Below are 20000 nucleotides of genomic sequence, written 5' to 3' on the forward strand. Positions count from 1 at the left end.
ACTGTACATGATTTCTAGTGTGTCCATCAAACGCTGTAAGTCGAGATCATCGTAAACCGAGGACCCCCTGTATATGTATGTATGTATGTGTGTGTGTGTGTGTGTGTATGTGTGTGTGCGTGTGTATATCGCAGTCTTAAAACGAACACGTTGGTGACCCCCCTGTATATATATTTATGTGCGTGTGCGTGTGCGTGTGCGTGTGCGTGTGCGTGTGTGTGTGTGTGTGTGTGTGCATCGCAGTCTTCACACGAACACGTTGGTGACTAAGCGATTCCCCATTTCCCTTTCGGCTCCGATTCTCTGAAATTGATCTGTCGACATTATCGGTCTTTATTGAATATTTCTTCCCTTTTTTTCGCCTGCGAGAGAGTCGGGGCGAACGGGAAATGCACCGGAGGAGGAGGAGGGAGGAGGAGGAGGGAGGAGGATGAGGAGGAAAAAGGAGGAGGGAGGAGGAGGAGGAGGAGGAAAAAGGAGGAGGGAGAAGGAGAAAGGAGGATGAGGAGGAAAAAGGATGAGGAGGAGGGGGAGGAAGGAGGAGGAAAAAGGATGAGGATGAGGATGAGGATGAAAAAGGAGGAGGAGGAAGAGGAAGACGAAGGGGAGGAGCAGGGGAAGAGGAGAGAATAACGAGTGAGAATAACGGGGAGATAACGAGACAACAAAATCAAAGCAAAAAACGAATACCAAAAATCTCGACAAAGAAGAAAGACAAAACAAAAAAACAACAACACCACCACCGAGAGAAAACAAACAAAAGCAAAATAAAAAACAAACAAAACTCCCCTCCAAAAACAACCACAAAACTCCCCCCCCCCAAACACAACAAAAAACAACCACACAACCACCCCAACCTAAAAAAAAAACCGACAATAACAAAAACGAAGAGATGAGAGCAATAAATGAGAAACTATAAAACACAGCGAGAAGAAGCCCCTGGAGTTGGCCGCGTCCGTTTGCGAAACAGAATCGCTTCCGCCTGGTGTTCGAAATGCTGCCGAACCGAGTGATCCGCAGAGGGGGGGAAGGGGGGAAGGGGGGGGGGTCTATGCATGTCTATCTGTCTGTAAAATCTTATATCTATGATATATATATATATATATATATATATATATATATAGATAGATAGATATGTAAGATATTAGATTATATATAGATCCGCAGAGGGGGGAGGGGGAAGGGGGGGATCTATGCACGTCTATCTGTCTGTATAATCTTATATGTAAGATATATATATATATATATATATATATATATATATATATATATATTTAAGATATAAGATTATACATAGATATACGATATAATATATATAGGTATGTGTATGTATGTATTATGTATGGATGTGTGTATATATATATATATATATATATATATATATATATATATATATATATATATATATATATATAGAGAGAGAGAGAGAGAGAGAGAGAGAGAGAGAGAGAGAGAGAGAGAGAGAGAGAGAGAGAGAGAAGGAGAGAGAGAGAGAGAGATAAGGGTGTGTGTGTGTATTAGATAGAAATAGAGAGAAAGAGAAAGAGAAAGAGAAAGAGAGAGAGAGAGAGAGAGAGAGAGAGAGAGAGAGAGAGAGAGAGAGAGAGAGAGAGAGAGAGAGAGAGAGAGAGAGAGAGAAAGAGATAGACAGATAGATAGATAGAGGAGAAAGAGAGAGATAGATAGAAATATAGATATATAGATAGTGAGAGAGAGAGAGAAAGAGATAGATAGAGAGAGAGGGAAGCACAGTCTCGGGGAAAACTTGGGTTACTTGGGAAAATTACCATCTAAATTACAATTACAATTACAATTACCATCTAAATTATTGTTATTCGAAACTCATGATTTCGCCCAAATGATTAAATTTGTTTTAAATACAATCTCCTCATTTTCACCAAATATGTTTACTTTGAAATAAACTTCACTTCGTAATACCGTACGACAGAAACTTCTTTTTATTAATAATATTCACTCATAGTTAAAACCCGATACTTTCAGAATGTAAAATTAAAAGAAAAATAGAAATAAAAAATAGATAAAAATAATGAAAATGAAATAAAATACCGTCAAAAGCTTCTCTATAATTTGATTATTAAAGGAAACTGTATCATATATTTTTTCTACCATTTCCATTAATTATAGACAAAATAATTTTCATTTTTCATTTAATTATCAATGAAATAGCCTTGAACACATCTTTAAATCTATTTCTATTAAATAAATGTTCAATCCAAAATCTATTTAATTTCTATTCTAATTGAAATCAACACCAGTTATAAGGAAAAAACTCAAAATAAAAATAACTTACCGCATTAAAATATATAAAGTCTCCAAAATACGTCACTTCATCATTTCCAAAAATATGAAAATCGAAACAAAATTCACAAAGTTCACAAATTTGATTCCAAACCAAAGTATATAAAAAAAATACACTTTTCAAAAAAAAAAAAGAAGGAAACTCGCACTAAAATCCTTTTCTTTTTTTCCTTTTTCCTTCGAAAGCACGAAAGCACAGGCTCGAAATTCCGAAAATTCCTTTTTTTTCCTTTTCTTTTTCCTTTTCTCTTGTGATGCCGAGACGACTTTCCTCCGCACAGTCACCAGGAAGACTAACTGTCCTCGCCAGTTACCTCACCTGTTGTAACTACGCCTCCTACCCCCCCTCCTCCCACCCTCCACCCCTTCCTAACCCTACCCCCTACCCCCCCTCCGTGTCAGTTATCCCTTCCCCCCACCACCACTACCCCTTCCCCCCCTCTCTTTTAACAATTCCCTACTAACCCCTTTTGCGTACCTCACCCTCCCCCTGCCCCTTCACCGCCTCCCTCCTTCTCCTCCTCCTCCTCCTTACTCCTCTCTTCTCTCACTGGATATGCCTTTCACACACCCTCCTCCCTTCCTCCCCCCCACTCCTTTCCTCCTCCCCCTCCCCCTTTTCCCTCCTTTTACCATAGGCTAGTAACAGCTTCTCCTTCCCCCTCCCCCCTCCTCCCTCCACCCCTTAACCTACCTTTCTATCACCCCCCCCCGATTTACCCTCCTTTTCCTTACCCTTCCCCCTCCCCCCTCCCCTCTCCCCCCCTTTTCCCTCCTCCCCCCCTTCTCCTTGTCGACTTTACTTGACCTAGTTTCGCGAAGGGAAAATAATCCACCTGTTGTGAAGCTTTCGGTTGGAAAGGTATTTCCCGATACCAGAGGATGGGGGGGGGGGAGGGGGGGGGAGGGGGGAAGGGAGGCAGAAGGAACAGGTATTTCTGAAAGATAAGTCAAAAAGCGACACGAAGGAAAGGAAAGGAAAAAAGAAAAATTCTCGTTAATGAGCATTTCGAGAGAGAAAAAAAACGAAAATATATTTTGTCATTTTATCCTATTTTCATTTCTTGTTTTCGTTTATTCCGCCTTGTTCTTCATTCCTTTTTCTACTTCTTCTCCCTTTCCTCCGAAAAAAATTCTCGTTAATGAGCATTTCGAGAGAAAAAAATCAACATATTTTGTCATTTTCCTTTTTTCTTTGTTTTCGTTTATTCTGTCTTGTTCTTCATTCCCTTTTCTACTTCTTCTCCCTTCCTCCGAAAAAAAATTCTCGTTAATGAGCATTTCAAGAGAAAAAAAAATCAACATATTTTGTCATTTTATCCTATTTTTTTTGTTTTCGTTTATTCTGCCTTGTTCTTCATTCCTTTTTCTACTTCTTCTCCCTTCCTCCGAAAAAAAATCCTCGTTAATGAGCATTTCGAGAGAAAAAAATCAACATATTTTGTCATTTTCCTATTTTTTTTTGTTTTCGTTTATTCTGCCTTGTTCTTCATTCCTTTTTTCTACTTCTTCTCCCTTCCTCCGAAAAAAAATCTCGTTAATCAGCATTTCGAGAGAGAAAAATGAAAACATATTTTGCGATTTTATCCTATTTTTATTTCTTTGTTTTCGTTTATTCTGCCTTGTTCTTCATTCCCTTTTTTCTACTTCTTCTCCCTTCCTCCTCCCACTATTTTTTTTAAAGACCGTGATCTCTGGGTCTAAGAATTCAGACTTCAGGGATATAATGCAAAAATTCTCTCCAGCTTCAGGAAGAATTTTACGAGGTCGACAAAGTTAATTCCATTCTGTTCGTGGTTTGTTACGAATGCGAATAATTTACAAGAGTCTCGGTAAAGAAGGAGGTGGTTGATAAAGAAAGAAGGAGAGAAAGAAAGAAAGAAAAATCAGTTTAATATTCCTAATTTACTTTAAATTTGATGTGTGTTGACGTAATTTTATATATATCTGGTTTTACATTCGTCGGGTAAATGCAGTTCTGATAAAATGAAATAAAAAGATGAGTTCCAGGTCAAGTGAATAACGGAGGTAAAACATTTTCCCCAACTCGAGCCCTACGTACCTAAAATAATTTTTATTTCCTCTTCAGTCTTGAGAAAAATTGTTCTAAACTTATGACTTATAACGTCCCTTCATTATTCATATATCTCTGACGGTTGAAAAATAAATAAATAACCCAACCGCCTTTAATAAATAAACTTGAAGAACCGACGAAGTGTCAACTCTTCAGTCAAGTGACTTTAGGCAGGTAGAAGGGTGAAGGGGGGAGGGAGGGGGGTACAGGTAACAGGGGGAGGGAAAGGATAAAGGTAATAGGGGGGGATGGGTCGAGGGGAAGGGGGGGGGAGGGAAGGGATGGGACATGTAAACAACCCACGTAAACAATCGACCAATAAACCCCTTTCGGTTTACCTAACATGACGTAAAAACATCAGGTGGAAAAGGGTGGGAAAGATTTTCCCTTGGGTCCGTGCGAAAAGAAAGGGGTATATGATAAGTTATACCTGACTACAAATGCATATCGCTATGCTCCCTAACCTGACCTGAAATAAACAGATAAGAAAATACTGAATAGACATACCACGAATGATAAATATATAACAAACAGATAGGCATATACTGATAGTACAATTGATAAATCAGCGTGGATAGAATTAATTATAAATATATAAAACAAGATAGCCATACGCTACTAGAACAATAGATAAATAAGCAAGGATATAATCAATAATAAATATACATCAAACAGATGGTCATAAACTGATAGAACAGTAGATAAATTAGTAAAGAGAGAATCGACGACGAATGACGATCGCCATGCGCAACAAATTGGCGGGAAAATCCTTCGACGCGCTGTGCCCTACTAATATTTATAAAGAAGGAAGCGCGCGGCATTTGGTGTATCTGTTAGTCATCTGGATCTTCAAGGAGCGGCTGAGGAAATGGAATTCAAGGAAAAAGTTACCCTTGATAGCGAGCGCCGGGCTTCGGAATCTCTCTCTCTCTCTCTCTCTCTCTCTCCCCGGTTGTTTTTTCTTTCGTTTATCGTTCGTATCCTAATTTTCTCTTTTTACTGTCTGCATTGCTCTTCTCCGCTTCTGATCCTGTCTTTGCTTCTGTCTGATTATCGGCGTTTCTAGCTGTTTATCGGTCTGTCTGTCTGTCTTCTCTCTCTCTCTCTCTCTCTCTCTCTCTCTCTCTCTCTCTCTCTCTCTCTCTCTCTCTCTCTCTCTCTCTCTCTCTCTCTCTCTGATCACCTGTTATGACCTACTTTCCACGGTCGACATCCAGCCAATGAGAGCGTCCGATGGAGGCGGGGGGGGAGGGGGGGGGGTAAGCGAATTGGCCAATGAGCGACCGCGATTTTGCCGTGACGTTAAACGCTGGGAAAGTTACATAAGGATTGGAAAATGAGACTTATAAACGGATGGTAAAAGGGTTGTGGCTTGTTTTTTTGGTTGTCTTTATAATATCTATTGTTTATTTATTTATTTTTTCTAGTTCCTTTTGATATTCACACGTTAAGTATATAAAGTATGCGATCTTTAAACCTTCGTAAGTTTTCTTTGGCTTTCACTTTAACGCTCTCTAAAATATATTCTCGATCTTATTTTAATTTTTACGCTCGTGGGCCATAAGACCGAAACTCGCTCGTCAGTGTCCTTACCGGGGGTGCTTGGGGGGCTCGAGGGGGGGAGAGGGGGGAGGGGGGTAGTTACAGTGGGCTGTTTCCCTTCAACAACCCCATCCCCCTTCCCCCCCTCCCCCCTCCCCCCCACCTCCCGGAACAAGGTCGGACCGTGGAAAGAAGAAAAAGAAAAGCATAGGCTAAAGAAGAAGGGAGAAAGAAGAAAGGAAGCGAGAAAAGAAGGAAGACAGAGAAGGAGGAAGAAGAGAGGAAAGGAGCAGAACGAAGAGTGAAGAATATAATGCGAAGGGAGAGGAAGAGAAGGAAAAGGAAGAGGAAGAGGAGGAAAGGAAGAAGAACGAAGAGAGAAAAATAGAATACGAAGGAAGAGAAGAGAGAAAAAGAGAATTGAGGAAGAAGAAGAAAACGAAGAGAGAATAGAATAAAGAAGAAGAGAAGCAGGATGTCAGAAGACGGAAAAAGAACCATTGGTAGGGGAAGCAGGGAGAGTGACTGAGGGAAGAGGAAGAAGCGAGAGAGGGAGGTGGAGGCAGGGAGGGAGAGGGAGAGGGTGGGGGAGGGGGAAACCACCTGACTCTCGCCTGGAGTCGTCGTCGACCTCTGACAGGTTAACTAGGTCGAACTGGGCGAAGGATAACCCCCCACCCACTCCACCCAACCCACCCTATCCCCATGATGCCTCCTCCTTCCTCCCTCCACTCCTGTCCCCCTCCCCTCCTCCCTCCCTTTCTCCTCCTCCTCCTCCTCCCCCCCTTTTCTTTACCGACAAACAACGTAACGGATTGTGGATTAAGAGGCCGGGTTTAACAAATTGCGGGAGTGTGAGAGACAAACCGGGTTTATGAACGGGAAGCAGAGGCGGAGAAGAAAAGTGGGGAATGGAGGAATGGAGGAATGGAGGATGAAGAGATTGGAAGGAAGAGAAGGAGGAGGAGAGAAAGAGATGATTAGAAAGAGAAGGGAGGAGAAAGAGAAGGGAAGAAGGGGGGAGGAGAAGGAGAAGGGAGGAGAAATAGGAGAGAGAAAAGGAAACCAAGGAGGAGGTGGGAGGGAGAGAAAAAGAGAGAGAGAGAGAAAGAGAGAGAAAGATAGATAGACAGAGAGAGACAAAGGCAGATAGAGAGAGAGACAGACAGAGACAGAGAGAAAGAGAGAGACAGACACACAGAGACAGACAGAAAGAGAGAGAGAGAAGAACGACAAAAGAAAAATAACCCAACCAAAATCCGAAGAATTCTGAAAACAACAACAGCCAAAGGAAGAAGCCCAACAGACCAATAAACGAAAAAGAGAGAACCAAGAAGAAAGGAATAAAGGGCGAACTACCTAGAAGGAAAGTATGTTGTTTAACCGAAGGATTAAGTGGAACTAGCGAATCCTTGTTATATGGCCTAGTCGGATTGTCAGGCGGTTTAAAGCTCTGTTTATTTCGTAGATAGAGGGAAAAACGGGAGGGATAGAGACGGTGAGATGGATAGATGGATAGAGGGATGTGCGAAACTTGCATTTTCAATAAGGAAATCATAACAAAATGGCGTACGGGGTTGGTGATCGCAGAACCACACGTGTTGAATAAACAACAACAATTTTGTATCCCTTATAAATCTTATAAATCCCCCAAAATTAATTTAAAAAAAAACTGAAAAAAAACATTCCCATAAACCAATAAATAAACAAAGTAAATATCGACCAATCCATACAACCATTTTCATAAAAATAAAACAAGAAAAGGGGAAAAACAAAAACAAAAAGAACTCGACGTCAGCGCGGGAGAAGCTTCCAGAACCACGAGTGCTGAAGACCTCGCTTCTATGGAGACCGGCCGCTGTAACCAAGTCGCCGTATTTACGAACCCGCGGACAAACATAAGTCCTATCAGCGCACCTCGGTCAAATTCGCTATCGAAGAGCAAATACGAGAGATAAAGTAATAAATGAGAGATAAATTCATGGCCGGGGGAATAGATTTAACCTCGGTCGCTTTTCCTTCTGCTGTCTTCGGTTTTCTTTCTTTATTTTTTTTGGCTTTTTGGTGTATCTATTTTCTCTCATTTAGGTCTTGTTTTATTTTCTGGATTATCTCACTTTTCTTTGGATTAGTTTCTTTCGGTTTATTATTTTCCTACTATTTTTTGGGGTCCCTGTCTGGCGTATCAACAGGTGGTGGTGGAGGAGGAGGAGGAGGAGGAGGAGGAGGAGGAGGAGGAGGAGGAAGAGGAAGAGGAAGGAGGAGAAGGAGAAGGAGAAGGAGAAGGAGAAGGAGAAGAAGAAGGAAGAAGAAGAAGAACAGAAGGTACAGCTAAAGCGAAGAAGAAGAAGAAGAAGAAGAAGAAGAAGAAGAAGAAGAAGAAGAAGAACAAAAAAAAAAAGTAAGAAGAAAAGGAGGAGAGGGAGGGGAAGGAGAATAAGAAGACAAAGAAGAACGAAGGAGAAAGAGAACGAGGAGAAAGACAAGGATGAGGATGATAAATGAATAGAGGATGAAAGAAGGGACATGAAGAAAGAAGAAAAGATAAAAGTGAGAGACCGCGAGAGAGAGCAAACACGTATAAAGGAGAGAGAGATTATGGAAGTGGAAAGAGGGGAGACGGGGAGAGAGGAGAAAGCAGAGAGGGGGGGAGGGGAGAAGAGCAGAGAGGGGAGAGGAGGACAGAGAAGGGAGAGAGGGGGAGAGGAGAGCAGGAGTTGAGAGGAGAGAGGGAGAGAGGAGAGGAGAGGAGAGAGGTGCAGGAGTTGAGAGAGAGAGGGAAGGAGGAGTGGAGAAGGGGAGATAGGGCAAGAAGCGGAGAGGGGGAGCAGGGGAGGAAGAGAGAGAGAGGGGAGGGGGGAGGAGAGGAGGAGGGAGGCACGTAATAAGGCAAACCCAAGTGTTTATTTACTCTCGGAGGTAAAATGGAGATATGGCGACCGATCCGAACCGCGCCATCTTTCCCTCCCGGATAAATCTCTTTGGAAACCGACCTGAGATAAAAGTTGCTGTGGTTGTTGTGGTTGATTCATCTGACTTGTTTGTGGTTGACGTTACGCTGCGACCTATTACGTCTTTGTTATAGCGGACACCCTTAAATTGACCATTCGTATCTTCATTACACTTCTCTTTGTGTCATAATTTTCAAAATTACATAGACACACACACACACACACACACACATAGACACAGACACACACACACATATAGACACAGACACAGACACACACACACACATAATTATGTATATATATACTGTACATATACGTACATATGTACGTATAAATACATAAATACATATATACGTAAATACGCTCATACATACATATACGCACACAAACGGACAGACGAAGAGAGCCACACTTCGAGGCAGAGACAAAGAGAGAGAGAGAGAAAGAGAGAAAGAGAGAGAGAGAGAGAGAGAGAGAGAGAGAGAGAGAGAGAGAGAGAGAGAGAGAGAGAGCGAGAGAGAGGCAGAGAGAGAGCGAGAGCAGAGAGAGAGCGGAGAGAGAGAGAGAGAGACGAGAGAGAGAGAGAGAGAGAGACAGCGAGAGACGGAAGAAAGAGACAGCGAGAGCAGCTGAGAGTGAGCTGAAAAGAGAGGAAAGAGGGAGAACAGTGAACGCGCGCCCCACACGAACCCCTGCTTCAAATATGTGGAATAATCCCCCTACATCTGAACTTCTCTCTCTCTCTCGACCCTTAGCTCCTCCCCTCTCATTCTCCCCTCCCCTCCCTCACACCTCTTCACCTTCTCCCCCCTATCTCCCATTGGTAATTCAAGTCTCTACCTCCTCCCCCCCCCCACCACCCGACCCCCCGCTCCTCTCTCTACATCTCTCGCCCTCCCCCCTCTCCTTCCCCTCCCCTTCCCCTCTTCTTTCCTCCCCTCTTCGTACGTCAAATGCAATTATTCTGCATCTGTTGTCATGGATACATCAAAACCTACTTATTCGTGCTGACCAAAAATGCCGGACGGTGGTGGGGGAGGGGAGAGAGGGGAGAGAGGACGAGGAAGAGGGGAAGAGGGGAAGAGGGGAAGGGAGGAAGGGAGGAAGAGAAAATGAAGGTGGAAGGAGAGGGAGAAAGAGGAAGAGGGAAAGGGAGGAAGGGAAAAGAAGATTGGAAGGAGAGGGAGAGAGGGGAGAGAGGACGAGGAAGAGGGGAAGGGAGGAAGAGAAAGGAAGATTGGAAGGAGAGGGAGAGAGGGAGAGAGGGAAGAGAGGACGAGGAAGAGGGGAAGGGAGGAAGAGAAAGGAAGATTGGAAGGAGAGGGAGAGAGAGAGGACGAGGAAGAGGGGAAGGGAGAAAGAGATAAATAGAGAGAGAGAGAGAGAGAGAGAGAGAGAGAGAGAGAGAGAGAGAGAGAGAGAGAGAGAGAGAGAGAGAGAGAGAGAGAGAGAGAGAGAGAGAGAGAGAGAGAGAGGCGAAACCGAAAGCTAGAATGGAAAAGAGAAAGGAGGAGAAGGGAAAAAGGAAAATAAGGAAAGAAGAAAGAAGGGGAAAACATAAAGCAGAGAAAAGACATAGAAAACGAGGGAAACAGAAGCAAAGGAACGAAAACAAAACAAAATATTTACACCAAACAAAGAAGAGGAATAAGAATAAGAATAAGAAAAATGGAGAAGGAGAAGATAGCGATGATGATGATGAAGAAAATGATGCCTACCTTTTATCATTATCTCGACTCACTCCTAATGCCAGAGAGCGATCGAAAATAAGGTGTTTTCCGTAAGTAAGTGGAGGGAATAAAGGAGGTGGGAAGAGAAGGATGAAAGAGTGAGTGGAGGAACGAAAAGGAGGCATGAAAGAGAGAAAACAAAGAAATAAACAATACAAAGAAGAGGAGGAACAAAAAGGAGTCAAGAAAGAGAGAGAATAAAGAAATAAAAACGATATAAAGAAGAGAAGAACGAAAAATGATTCTAAACTTACGGAATTAACTAAATAACGGAATTGGAATCGCCTTTTACGAATGATCCAGTTCTGTTTATTAATAATTAAAAAAACCTCTTCCTTTCTGCCATATAAGCCTAAAACTGAAACCAAACCATTATATCTTCAATCATCCCACCCTTCTTAAAACAACAATAAACTTAATAATTCCACTAAATAGATTATTTAGATTAATTATATATCCATCAGAGAGCAAGAGCGGGAGAGGAGAAAACTATAAATGCCACAATAAAGTATAAACACACGTACCCACTATAAATGATCGAAAAGAAACAAGTGAGTATCGGGAGATGGACGGAGAAGCGGATCCAACACTCTACAAATGGATTCCAAGTCTTCTCCCTCGCGCTATTTAATTCCCTTGATTGAGAAGACGTCTTTGGTTTTGGCCACAAGGAATTGCTGTGCCTTCCCCTCTCCCCTCTTCCCCTCCCCGCCCCCCGCCCTCCCCTCTTCCCCTCCCCGCCCCCGCCCTCCCCTTCCTCTTTTTTGGATACAGTGGTCACCTTAAGTCAAAGACCTTTTTGTGTATTTTGTTCTTCTCAGTCGGCGCCATTTTGTTTCCTCTTTGGGCATACAAACACATACATGTGATGCATATATATATATATATATATATATATATATATATATATATATATATATATATATATATACATATATATATATATACATATATATATATATATACATATATATATATATATATATATATATATATATATATATATATATATATATATATATATATATATATATATACAAAAATGTATGTGCATATGTATGTATATATATATATATATATATATATATATATATATATATATATATATATATATATATATATATATATATGCATATATATATATACATATATATACATATATATATACATTATATATATATTATATATACATATATATATACATATAGATACATATATATACATATATATATTTATATATACATATATATACATTTATATATATTCATAAATATATATATATATACACACACACACACACACACACACACATATATATATATATATATATATATATATATATATATTTATATATATATATATGCATACATACAAAATAATAACACCCTCAGCAACACCCAAAAAGCCTTTAAAAATGGCGCGGAAATCGGCAACAAGCAAAGCGCCATCTAGGCAACATGGCGGTACTTGAAATGAAATATAGATGGCAGCACAATGCTCTCCCCTCGGCCACTCCCTCTCCCTCCTTCCTCCCCACCCCCCGCCCCCTCTCTCTCCCTCTCTCTCCCCTCTCTCTCTCTCTCCTTCCTCCCCCCCTCTATCTCTCTCTCTTTCTTTCTCTCACTCTCCTTATTTTTTGTAATTGCACTTTCTGATTGGCTGAGAAGGGGCTGTTGCTCGTTTTGTTTCTCGAATTTTCTTCTTTTTTCTTAGCGTTTCTTTGTTTCTAATTCGTCTGTTAGTTGTGTTCTCGGTGTTTTATTCCATTTAAAAAAAAAAATCTATTCGTGAGCTGCATTTTACGCTCTTTTCTCTTTTCTCTCAGTCTCTGTTTCTTCCATTATTGGTCTCTCTCTCTCTCTTTCTCTTTGTCTCTGTCTCTCTCTTTATCTCTCTGTCTCTCTCTTTTTCTCTCTGTTTCTCTCTGCCTCTCTCTCTCTCTCTCTTTCTGTCTCTGCCTCTTTCTTTCTGTCTCTACCTCTCTCTTTCTGTCTCTGCCTCTCTCTTTCTGTCTCTGCCTCTCTCTTTATCTCTCTCTCTCTCTCTTTCTGTCTCTGCCTCTCTCTTTATTTCTCTCTCTCTCTCTCCCCTCATCCGCGCTGCAAATCCTCCCCTCGCTGTGGAAATAATAACGCAAAACCCAATTACGTCAAGGTTAGTTAACATCGGGAATAATATGCGATCAATTTTAAGAGCGAATTCCCCCCCTCCTTCTCTTTCTCCTCCTATTCCTCCTTTCTATTTCTTTCTGTTTTATTCCCCTCTCTTTTGTTTTATTCTCCCTCTCTTTCTCCTCCTTTTCCTTTTTTTTCTATTTCTTTCTGTTTTTTTCTCTCCTCTCTTTCTCTCCTCCTTTTCCTTTTTTTCTATTTCTTTCTGTTTTATTCTCCCTCTCTTTCTCATCCTTTTCCTCTTTCTATTTCCTTCTGTTTTATTCCATCTCCTTTTATGTCTTCTACGGCAATCACCTGTACTTTCTTTCTCTTCCTCGTGTTCCTTTCTCTTCTCTTCTTCCTTCCCCTTGCTCTATCTCCTTCGTTTTCTCCTCTTATTCCTTCGTCTCTTCCCCTTCATTCCCCTCTACCGAAATAAGGATTCGATAATTGGTAAGTGGCAACCCCTCGCTACTTGCCCCCTCCTGGCTTCCATTTAATCCTATGGACCATCGGCGTCACCACCCCCCCTCCCCTCCCTCCTCCCTCCTCCCCATACCCCCCTTATCCCCTGTCTCTCTCTCTCTCTCTCCCCCGCCTTCATCCCCTCCCCTCTGCCCCCTCCTCCTCCCTCTCTCTCTCCCTTTTCCATTGCTTTCCCTCCCCTCCTCCCTCTTTTTCCCGTTGTCGCCCCCCCTTCGCCCCCTCCTCCCTCCTCCTCCTCCTCCTTCTTCCCCTATTCCCTCCCCCCCCTTCCGTCTCCTTTCTTCCCGGTTTCCCTATTTCGTCGCCCCCCTCCCCCTTCCCCCTCCCCCTCAGCTCCCCCGGCCCACAACTCCTCTTCATCTACAGAAATAAAGATACATTTGCAGATATACGTGTATGTGTATGTATTACTTCATGTGTTTTTGTAATCTTCCTTTTCTCTTTCTCTCTCTCTCTCTCTCTCTCTCTCTCTCTCTCTCTCTCTCTCTCTCTCTCTCTCTCTCTCTCTCTCTCTCTCTCTCTCTCTCCATCGCTCATTTTCTCTTCCTCCTTCAGTTCTCTCTCTAAATCTTTCTTTATCTTTCTCCTCCTGTTTCTTTTCTTTCTCTCTTTCTCTTTTTTCTCTCCCTCCCTCCCTCCCTCTCTCTCTCTTTCTCTCTCCCTCCCTCTCTCTCTTTCTCCCTCCCTCCCTCTCTCTCTCCCTCCCTCCCTTCCTCCCTCTCTTTCTCTCTCTCTCTCTCTTAGGCCTATTTTCCTCACGTTCTTTTCCGCAAAAGCAAATAAAACTTATTAGTTACGGGCTTATCGGAGCCATACGTCACGTTTCTTTGTTGTCTTTGTTTCTGCTTTTGTTGTTATTTTTGTTAGTGGGACCTTCGGTGGCGTCGCTCCTGTCACGAGTCCTTCCTTATTTAAGAAACTGCTATTTGTCTATCTATTTATTTATTATATTCATTTATTTATTATTATTTATTTATCGTAGTTATCACTATGATCTCTTCTTCTTGTTTATTCTTGTTTATTTGTCGTAATTATCACTATGATCTCTTCTTGTTTATTTTTATCTATTTATCGTAATTATCGCTATGATCCCCTCCTCCTTTATTTATCCTTATTTATTTACCGTAATTATCACTACGCACTCCTCTTATTTATTCTTATTTATCATAATTATCACTACGAACTCCTCCTCTCCCCTATTTTTTTTCCTTTTCTTCTTCTTCTTCCTTCCTCCCTCCTTCTTTCTCCTCTTTCTGTCCTCCTTCAGAACTTCAGGTATATCTCCTAAGACCGTCTCTGATTAGGTCTTAATCTTGTCCCCTCCTTCCCGTCTTCTTTCAAAAACAGGGTGAAGAAACGTGATAAAGATGGTGTTGGGTGATAATGATGATGATAAGGTAAAAAATAATGATAATGAAAACAATGAAATAGTAGTTGATAACGATGGTGTTGGGTGATAATGATGATGATAATAATAATGTAAATAATGATGAAAATAATAATGTAAATAATGATGATAATAATAAAAATAATAATAGTAGTGATAATAAAAATGACGATGAAAAACATAATGATCATGGTAATGATAATGATCATAATACTAATACTAATGATATAATTAAAATCATATATAGTATTTGATAAAGTGATAATGATGAAAAATAAAATTAAAACGATCAGAACGCTCTCACAAAAGACAAGAAGAAAACGTAGACGAAAGACGAAGAAATAGCGAAACGAAGGAAGGGAACGCCGCCCCCCCTCTCTTCTCCTCCTCTTCCCTCCCTCCCTCTCTCTCTCTCTCTCTCTCTCTCTCTCTCTCTCTCTCTCTCTCTCTCGCTCTCTCTCTCTCTCTCTTCATTTATTTTTTCCTTTGCTAATATAATTTTCTCTCCCCCGTGTCGACGTTCTTTTGTTTTAGGAATTTGTTATTTGTTGTTTTATTTGGCTATGTATTCGTTATATTTTTATGTGGTTTAATTATATTCATAAATATCATTGTTATTATAATTGTCAATATCATTGTTCTTATCACCACTTACTTATTATCAGTTATTTATCGTCATTCTACTTATTATCAGTTATTTATCGTCATTCTACGTATTACCATTTCTTTATCGCCATTCTACTTATTATCATTTCTTTATCGTCATTCTACTTATTATCATTTCTTTATCGTCATTTTACTTATTATCATTTCTTTATCGTCATTCTACTTATTATCATTTCTTTATCGTCATCATCACTCGGTCACACTCGGTGAAAACTCACCCTGACGAAAAACAGGACCAATAAATGTCACATCAAAATCATGATAAAGATGACGAGAAAAAAAAACAACAACGATAAACGGTATTGCCAAATTAAGAAGAACGGATGACTGTAAATATAAACAAAAAAACAAAACAAAAACAAGACAACACTATCCGTAAACATCAACAACATTTCGAATATGTAAAAAACGACCTTGGCTTCGACCCCCCACCACGATTGTAAGGAAAACAACAACAGCAAAAAAATGACATTGCTGCTTTCAAAAATGGAAGCAAAAATATATAACAACATGCTACGGTAACTACTACAACTATCACTAATACACTTATCACTCTTAAAAATACTAATTGTGTATAAATTAACAATGATGATAACGGCAATATAAGCTAGAAAGCTGTCGTAGTTTTGTAGTTTTAGCTGTAGCGATACCGACAATACTACTACTACTACTACTACTACTACTAACAATAATAATAATACTAATAACTTTAGATTCGAGAAAACCAACAAATATTCCCGAAAAACAACAGCAAATACAAGCGCAACGGAAGACACGCAATCCGCCATTTTCATTTCTGATCTCGAGCATTCGTCAACATTGCCTTTGTGAGAGACGCGGACAGCTAATTCAGGAAACCGCGATCCTTATTATGATGGTAATGAGAATAAAGAAAAAAAAAAGAAAAAGAAAAATGTAAATAGACGTCAGAGGTGATATTCGGTAAGCCCGTAAATATTTATGAGGAAGGATAAATGTGTTTTTGCGCCATTTAACTTGTCAAGAGGCGGGGCTCAACATATACATGCGCGCGTGCACACACACACACACGCACACACGCACACACACACACACATACACACACACACACACACACGCACACACACACACACACACACACACACACACACACACACACACACACACACACACACACACACAAAACGTGAGTGAAGAAAGAAAGAAGAGAGAGAGAGAGAGAGAGAGAGAGAGAGAGAGAGAGAGAGAGAGAGAGAGAGAGAGAGAGAGAGAGAGAGAGAGAGAGAGAGAGAGCGAGTGTGAAAGAGAGAGAGAGAGAGAGAGAGAGAGAGAGAGAGAGAGAGAGAGAGAGAGAGAGAGAGAGAGAGAGAGAGAGAGAGGCGAGTGTGAGAGAGAGAGAGAGAGAGAGAGAGAGAGAGAGAGAGAGAGAGAGAGAGAGAGAGAGAGAGAGAGAGAGAGAGAGAGAGCGAGGGCGTCCCCCAGCCTGATCCCCGCGCGATGTTCGGGCGTGCAAGCATGGGCGTCCGAATAGGCCGGAGGCGTGTCCCGCCCGAGCCATAAACATACGTTATGACGCCCGCGACCAGCTCACCCCCGCCCACTCCTTCCCCTCTCCCCAACCCTCCTCCTCCCCCTCTTCCTTCTCTCCCCCTTTATTCCTTCTCTTCCTCCCCCCCTTCCCCGCCCCCCTCCCTTAACCTATCCCCAAGCGCCAATCCCCCTTTATGGGACTCTCCCCTTCCCCCCCTCTCCCTCCTCCCCATCCCCCTCTCCCCTTCTCCCCACCCCTCCCCCCATCCTCACCCCTAAAAACTACTACATTCATACATGCATTTCACTAACTTTTTTTTTCTTCCATTTTCCCTTTTTATCCTCCATTTTTTTCCCTCCGTGGATTACCCTAAGTTACATCGGGCAAAAAGCCCCCTTTTTAAATATATTTTTTACCCCCCTGTACGGTTAAAATAAGGGGGGTTTTGGGAAGAAAAAAGGTATTACATCTTTTGTGACGTAGAAAAGGAGGGAGGGACGGAGCGTGAGAAAGAGAGAAAGAAAGAATGAGAGAGAGAGAAAGAGAGGGAGAGAGAGAGAGAGAGATGTATGGATGTGGGAAAAATAGGGTTCACTCTATCGGGGTTCTCCGGGCACGTGCTATAAATGGGTGTTTTTATGTGGGTCTAAAAACGGGGGTCGCGGAGTTGCCACATGTCGCTGGATTACTTCTCCCTCCCCCTCCCGTTTTTCCTTTTTCTATTTCTCTCTCTGTGTCTGCGTCTCTTTTATTTCCCCTTCGCTCCGTTGCCCTTTCTCCCCCCCCTTCCCTCCCGCTGCCCCCCCTCTCCCTCCCGCTGCAGACATAGGCCTAGCTGAATTTTCCTTCGCTCTTGTGTCCCTCTGCAAATTACGGAGAGAAGAGAGGGGGAGAGAGAGAGACGGAGAGGGCGAGGGAGAAGAGGAGGAAGAGAGAAAAAGAGATAAAAAACTATAAATATATATATATATATATATATATATATATATATATATATATATATAGAGAGAGAGAGAGAGAGAGAGAGAGAGAGAGAGAGAGAGAGAGGAAAATCGGAAAAAAAGAAACATAGAAACAGCCAGAAAATCAAGGAAGAAGACGATAGAGAGCTAAATGGAGAGAGAGAGAGAGAGAGAGAGAGAGAGAGAGAGAGAGAGAGAGAGAGAGAGAGAGAGAGAGAGAGAGAGAGAGAGAGAGAGAGAGAGAGAGAGTCATACTCATCTCCCCCCTTCTCCCCTCCCCCCCTCACCTTCTAGCATCAGCACCGACCCAATCCATCATTCTAATCCCCAATCAATTATATTAATAAATCGCCATCGTGCATTTAGCAGCGGGATCGATCCATTAAGAGTTTGTCCGGCGAATTTCACAGCGGTCAATCGAACGGCCTTTTAAATGCAACGGAATTGAGGTTCTGATGATGAAAATGGCGGGAAATGATGCACGTTCGGCACACACGCGTTTACATGCGTCTGTGAGCACATACATGCACGTTCACATATGTGCGGGGGCAAAAAATATATTCCCTTGCACATCGGCACACACGTATGGCGTTCATACATTCATAAATATTCATACACACGCATACTCTTAAGCACGCGCGCACACACACACACACATACTCTTAAACACACACACATACGCACGCAAACAACACACACACACCGAAACGCACGCAAAAACATCAACAAATCCCCACATACACATAAACGCACACAAGCACACCGACACATACCCCTAAACGCTCCCAAATCCGCGCCCGCACGCCCGCACGTGCTTCCAGGTAGCGAGCACACTCCGAGGACAGCGGGCACGGGACACACATAATAAAAGAGGGCGAGAGAGGGAGGAAGAAAGGAGAAAAAATATAATAAATATTAAGGGTGGTTAAAATGGTTAAAAGGGGAGGGAAAGAGGGAGAAAGGGAGAGGGGGGGAGGGGGCGAGCAGTTGTAATTCCTTCGACTGGTTAAAAGGCGCAAACCAATATGGCGTCGCTCGGACATGGAGGGGATACGCACATATTTTATTCTTTATTTTCATTTTCATCTACGCATTTTCATCACTTTGGGGTTATTGGAATATCAATTTTATTTTAGATAATTAGATGTATGTGCAAGCGAATATTTTAACGTAAATAATGATGAGAATTGCATAAATATAGTCGATATCCCTCGGAGAAGAAAATGTTGCATCACAAAATAATATAAATATACATATCAACTACAAAATTACCCTCCAATTAGACCCCAAACCGCATTAAAACACACCTCATAGAATAAAAAAAATACCAAAAAAAGATGAAAAATTAAAAAACTCAAAATAAAACGCAAATGAAGAATAAAATGATCCCCGCCCGCGCGACACACCTCGACCTCCGCCCATTTTTGTGCCGCCGTCAACGCCGATTCGCACGTGCCCTTCTTGCCCCCAGGAGCACGTGGCGGTGCGCGGGGGGAGGTGCGCGCGCGTGCGGGAGTGACGCGCCGGGGGGAAGCCAGGCCGCCGCCGCCCGCCAGCCCGCCCGGCAGCCGGTCACCACCGCTCGCGACGAACAGAGACGAAAGAGAGAGAGAGAGGAAAAGAAATGAAGAAATAGGATTAATGCATCATCTTACTATGAATACAACGGATTCTATATTTTCTGATTTTATAATCTATCAATACATATGATCATTATAGGCCTATAGTCTATGATGTATCACAGGCTACATATAGTTTTGATATTATTCTATACATGTGGATGATATTTAAGATATTTAAGAGATCGGAACATAGCCTTTATTTTATTATTCTTTGTCGCATAGCAGTTTTATCTTTCTTTTTTATACTTAATACACTAATAACTGACACGGCGAGGGAATCGGCGGGAAAATGGCCACCTAGGAATAAGCCTACGCACGCGCACGCACACGCACACACACACACACACACACACACACACACACACACACACACACACACACACACACACACACACACACACACACATACACACACACACACACACACACACGCACACACACACCCACACCCACACACACACACGCCCCTCCCCTCCCCCCCACCACCCACCTACCCCTCCCCACGCACGCGCAAACATTCCGCATCCGCCCCCTCCTCTCCCCCCTCCCTCTCCCCTCCCCTCCCCCGCTCAACACCTGGGCAGGCTCACTCTCTGCG

At 42.1% G+C, this 20000-nt stretch overlaps 1 protein-coding gene across 2 annotated transcripts in view; it reads right to left on the minus strand.

Moving 5' to 3' along the window:
* The window catches only part of hb (zinc finger protein hunchback), a 34628-nt gene that overhangs the window by 8339 nt on the left and 6289 nt on the right, over nt 1-20000 (minus strand). Inside the window, exon 1 of one of the 2 annotated variants that reach the window (XM_027351302.2) lies at nt 2312-2392. The exons of the other annotated variant lie outside the window; for it this stretch is intronic. The gene's annotated coding sequence lies outside the window, so the exon portion shown is untranslated. Of the gene's footprint in view, nt 1-2311; nt 2393-20000 lie in introns of those variants that run through there. 2 annotated transcript variants of the gene reach the window in all.

Source organism: Penaeus vannamei, chromosome 31, assembly GCF_042767895.1.
Source record: "Penaeus vannamei isolate JL-2024 chromosome 31, ASM4276789v1, whole genome shotgun sequence".
In the NCBI taxonomy this organism is placed as follows: Eukaryota; Metazoa; Arthropoda; class Malacostraca; order Decapoda; family Penaeidae; genus Penaeus; species Penaeus vannamei.